The sequence below is a fragment of the Pinus tabuliformis genome, chromosome 9 (genome assembly GCF_031772625.1).
Source record: "Pinus tabuliformis cultivar Carrire ecotype Pingquan chromosome 9, CPIR1, whole genome shotgun sequence".
Lineage (NCBI taxonomy): Eukaryota > Viridiplantae > Streptophyta > Pinopsida > Pinales > Pinaceae > Pinus > Pinus tabuliformis.
The window spans coordinates 1,720,506,195-1,720,511,870 of record NC_142307.1 but is presented as its reverse complement, the minus strand read 5'-3'; the positions used below and the strand labels follow the sequence as shown (position 1 = coordinate 1,720,511,870).

The 5,676-nt window shown below is 38.0% G+C and overlaps 1 pseudogene; it reads left to right on the top strand.

Annotated features, from left to right (window-relative positions):
• Nucleotides 1-719: 719 nt before the first annotated feature.
• LOC149155576 (formate dehydrogenase, chloroplastic/mitochondrial pseudogene) lies at nt 720-2,211 on the top strand (annotated as a pseudogene).
• The last annotated feature ends 3,465 nt before the right edge of the window (nt 2,212-5,676 follow it).

Below are 5,676 nucleotides of genomic sequence, written 5' to 3'. Positions count from 1 at the left end.
TATATATATATATATCTATATATATATATATATATAATCAGTTAAACTGTGTTTAGGTTGAGATCAGCTCCAATGGTTGATGGAAGAATGATTTGTCTAATTGTAGGATGTTGTCAATAGGTTTGTGCAAGGCTCTGTCTCACTAAGTGCCTTACGGAATAATTTTTACCCTTCACAAGTGGCTCCCACTCTCAACCCCTCTCCATTAAATCGACCCCTCTCCATTAAATTTGAACATGACATTTCATGAGTTAAATCCAACACAAACAACTTGATCCACACTAGATAGGTTTATTCTATTATTAAATTTGAAAATGACATTTTATGGGCTAAATCCGACACAAACTGCTTGATCCACACTTGATAGGTTTATTCTATATATATATATATATATATATTTGTTTTGGTTACACTTTAACTACACAATTGTCATTGTTATATTTTTTTAACTTTATTTTTTCTCACTTTAGGAGTTACTTTTAAAACAACGCATTTTATTTATTCTATTGTTGTATATATATTTTTGTTTTGGTTACACTTTAACTACACAATTGTCATTGTTATATTTTTTAACTTTATTTTTCTCACTTTAGGAGTTACTTTTAAAAAAACGCATTTTATTTATATTGGATATATTTTTTAATTCCATTGATTTGTTTGTATCATCATTGGTTGAAGATCAGCGAAAGTAATGTGGTGTCCGTGGCGAAGATGAGCTAATGCGCATTCTCATATTGATGAGAAACTTTGTGCCTGGATATAAGAAAATTGTTGAGGGTGATTGTAAAGTGGCAGCAATTTCTTATAGGTCATATGATCTAGAAGGGAAAACTATTGGTTCTATTGGTGCAGGGCGTATTGGCAAAGAACTACTTAAGTGTTTGAAGGTATTCATTCTTAGGATCTAGTAATACTTCATGATGTTGCAAACTTCTTTTCAAAAATCAGTGCTCCATAATTCTTACGCATGCATGCTGTTTGTTTCAAAATTTCAATCTAATAATAATAAACATTACATGATGTTGAATTGAATTGTGTTCCTTTGTACAGCCCTTCAATTGTAAGCTTCTTTACCACGACCGTCTTTCTATTGGACCCGAATTGGAAAAGGAAACTGGAGCAAAATTGGAGACAAATCTTGACGAAATGCTACCTAAATGTGATGTACTTGTCATTAATATGCCTCTTTCTGACAAAACTAGGTGCGCCTTATCACAATTTCATAAATAATCTCTCCCATTATTCACTCAAACATCAATAGCACCTATATATTTTGTACAACTTGTGAACAAAAACCTAATTATTGTTTCTCTTGCCCTTTCCTTTTGGTTACAGTAGGGGAATGTTTAACAAGGAAGGTGTTCTCTACCAAGCCTAGCTTTTCTCTCAGAATCTTAACATCCCCTTTGCAAAGGGTTTCATTAGAATGACAACAACCCGCATTTAAAGCATTTCTCCACCCATCCTAATTAGAAATACAATTTTGGGTTCTCTACTAATTTTCTCCACACCCATTTAATCTAACAATGGACATAGAGCATGTATATTTATACTTGTGTGTTGGAAATACCATTTTATACTTTAATGTTTATTATTTTTGTTTTATTATTATTACTTGAATTTCTTCTTAACAAGTGGTTGTGTTTCTTTTGGTTTTAGTGAAAGTATGGGCTCCAATGTTGGCTCCCTTATTATGGAGTATAATTCATCTTTGAGAATTTTTCAATTATTAAAGTAGGTTAGTCAATTGCTTAAAATATTAAATTTATTTCAAAAAGTTTTTGTTACTTTATAGGTTAGACACTGGCTTGAAATATTAAACTTATTTCAAAACATTTTTGTTACTTTATAGATAAGGCGTATATTTCTTGGCTCTATGATGAAAATAATGAAGGGAAAATACATGTTAATATGTTACTTGTGCTCTTTGACTGAAAAATACACAGTGAGAGAAAAATGTATATTATGCTAATTGAGGAATGTTTTTCACTTTTTTTTCCAAGGAAAAAAGCGAAACTTTTTATTAAGCTCATAAAAAGGTTACATTGCAGATGCTGAAGCATCACTAATCCGACTGAGGGATTACCAAGACTATTTTACAAAAATCTGTCATATGCAAACACCTGTTTTTTGTAGGGTGTTGTGGCTGTACTGTCTGCCTCTGAACCGAGGTGCCTTTCCAAAACTGTAAGAAAACAGCGGGCTGATTGACATACAATAAACCAATTCATTCCAGGCCTCTGCAGCAAAGAAGAAACCAGCCCGAAATGCAATACTGATTTTTTTTTAAAGCCGATATAAGTGCTGTTATGTATATATATGATTACAAAAAATTTTGGCAGCGAAAAAAAAAAAAAAAAAAAACTGCCAGATTATAAGAAATTTTGATTATATGGCGGTTGTTCTGATCTTCTGGTTTGACCATGATCTTCTTTTGTGATCTTCCAGCTGCCCAGAACCTGTTGAAGCCCGTCTTTAGATAGCTGATCCGCTGATTCATTCCTTTCCCTGTAAATGTGGCGGAGGGTAAAATAGATAAAATAAGATTTTAATCTCTGAACTTCTCCCAAAATCTGTTTTAATAACTGGTTGCTGCAAGTGCTATTTCCATTAACCCATCTGATCACTATTTGGGAATCCCCAAAAAGTTGAATTGTGAGGCTGCGCCTTTGGATGAGCCAACACATAAGGAATTTCAGGGCAAGAAGTTCAGCAAAGTTGTTTGTTCCAGTTCCAAGACCCACAGAGGCTTTTAAGACATGCGATGGGGATTCATTGATGACTAAACCAGCGCCTGCTTTGTTGTTTTGAGAAGCACCATCAAAGAAAGCCCAAGGGATTCCTTCTGTGATCTGCAGATCTGGAATGATTCTTTGGGAATGTGCCTCCTTTGGCTCGGGGATACTAGAAAAAATGGCAGTGCTCTGGCTCACAGTGATGGCTATAGGAATTCTTTTATCCTGGAAAATACTCCTGTTCCTGGTTATCCAAATACCCCAGCTAATGATGAGAGGGAGGTTGTGAAGGTTCCCGGATGGATGAGATTGCCACCACTTCTGCCATGCTTCTTGAACAGAGTTCCCATCCCAATCTAATTTTTTGTTCAGAAGGTTCCCTACCTCAGCCCAAATTTTAATAGCTTCCGGGCATTTTATAAAAAGATGGTTTATAGACTCTGCTTCTTATTTGCACAAGGTACATCTCCCAGGCCCGTGCATGAATCTGGACTATAGGATGTCCCAGGTTGGAATTTTGCTTTTTAGGATGCACCAGAACAAGATTTTTGACTTTGGGGGGCTCTTAAGTTTCCAGAGTTGTTTGACCACCACTCTGGATTTCCCCATCCTTTCTTGGACATAAGGAAATTATATCCACTCTTGGGAGCATATTCCCCAGAGTCATGGGCCCAAATTAACTCATCCTGTCTATCATTTAGGCGGACGGTTGTTCTGAAGAGTTCTTGAGTAAAGGTACTCCATTCATTCCACCATCTTTGATCCAGTTCCAGATCTTCACCATTCTTCCAAGCTTGACCCCAAATGGATGAAGATCTCGGATTTGCCACTTGGCTAAGGTAAAGAAAACCTTTGTCTGCTAACTGCTGAACTAGTTCAGGGGAAAGTGCAAAGTTTTCAGAGCAGCCTATCCAGGGATCCTCTCCAATCTTTACCTTTTCTCCGCTCCCAACTTTCCAAGCTAGTCCTTGTTCTATCACTTTAAAAGACTCCAGAGTTGCTTTCCAGATTGCTGAGATGTTCTTTTGACTCTTGACAGGGTTCCTGATCCACACTTCTAGGGGGGTTGGATCTATATACTTCCTTCTAACAGTTCTAGTCCAGAGATTTTCCATCGTAATGAGTCGCCACCCAGATTTTGCTGCCAAAGAGAGTCTGAAATCGGGCAAGCTTTTTATCCCCCATCCTCCCCAGTCCTTAGGTCTCGCCACTTTCTCCCAAGCGACCCAAGGGAGAACCGAGTTTTCTTTGGATCCTGCCCACAAGAATCTGCTACAGATTCTCCGAATTTTCTCCAACACACCTTTTGGGACCCATGTTAGAGCTGACCAGTAAACTGGGATGGCTAATAACACAGATTTTATCAGAGTCAGTCTCCCTGCTCTGGAAAGCCATTTAAAACTCCAGTGCCTGATTCTAGCTTCAATTTTTGCAATTAGCCAAGACCAGTCCTCCTTCCTATAATCAATTGTCTTCAACCAGAATCCCAGGTACTTAAAAGGGGTTACCATATTGCACATTTCATATGGAAAGTACATGCTGAACTGTTCCTTTTCTTGTCTGTTCAGCCCTTCTATAATGATTTGAGATTTCCTGGGATTGATCTGCATTCCAGTAGCTTTCAAAAAGAGGTCAAAAATATTTTTCAACTCCTTTAATTCATTTATGGATCCATTAGTAAAGACCAGAATATCATCTACAAAGAGAAGATGAGAGATGAAAAGGTTAACTGCTGCCTCTATACCTTTTATCTTACCTTCCCTTCTGCTTTTATGAATCAGCTGGCTTAGACCTTCAGCCACCAAGAGGAAAAGCAAGGGGGACAAGGGGCATCCTTGCCGCAGCCCTTTTTGTCCTTTGAAGAAGGGTGTAGCAGCTCCGTTTATAAGGAGTGCGTAACTAACATCTGTGATACACCCCATGACCCATCTGATGAAATCCACTTTGAAGCCGAGGTGTGTTAAGAGCAGGCGAATATATGACCAGTTTATCCTGTCATAGGCCTTTGATAGATCGATTTTTATGACAGCTCCCTTCTTGTTTTTCATCTTAACACTGTGAAGGACCTCCTGTGCCACCCCTATTGCTTCATGAATTTGTCTCCCGTTCAGAAACCCAAATTTTTCAGGAGAGATATGCCTTGATAAAATTGGTTTTATCCTGAGAGCTATCACTTTTGCAATTATTTTGTAAATACTGTTGCAAAGGGAGATGGGTCTAAAGTCCTCGAAGGAATCCGGAGCTTCCTTTTTTGGGATGAGGGATATGAAGGTTGCATTGAAAGGACTATAAATCTCTCCCTTTAGTCTTGATTCCTCCACCACTTCTGTAATTTCTTCTCCTATTTGCTCAAAAAAGTGCAGGAAAAGCTCTACCGACCACCCATCCGGCCCGGGGCTTTTCTCTTTTGCCATGGATTTTATGACACTTTCCACTTCCTCCTTCGACACCGGTTCCATTAGAAAATCCGCTTCTTCCTCCTCCACATATTTGTGAAAGCATTGCGCTTTTTGGATTACTTCCGCTATGGTAATCTCACCGTTATCTTTGAATAAAGATTGGAAATGGTTCACCCCAAGGGTTGAAAGAGCTTCAAAGGTCTTAGCCTCTCTTCCTTCTTCCGATTTTAAGTGCCAAATTGTGTTTGCACTCTTCCTACCTTTAGCATAATTATGAAAGAAGCTGGTGTTGTCATCTCCAGCTTTGAGCCATATAGCTCTGCTCTTTAACCTCCATTCCTCCTCCCTTGCCAGCAAGATTTGATTCTTGTGCTTTTCCAGAGTTACAATTTTCTCCTTGGATTCATGAGTCGCATATCCGTCCTTCTCTATGCTTTCAAGCTTTTGAAGCTCTTCAGTTATCTTTAATAGGTCTTCATTCTGCTGTAATTTTCTAGCCTTTGCCCATGAAATAGTTTCCTTTTTCAATCTTTTGAGATTTT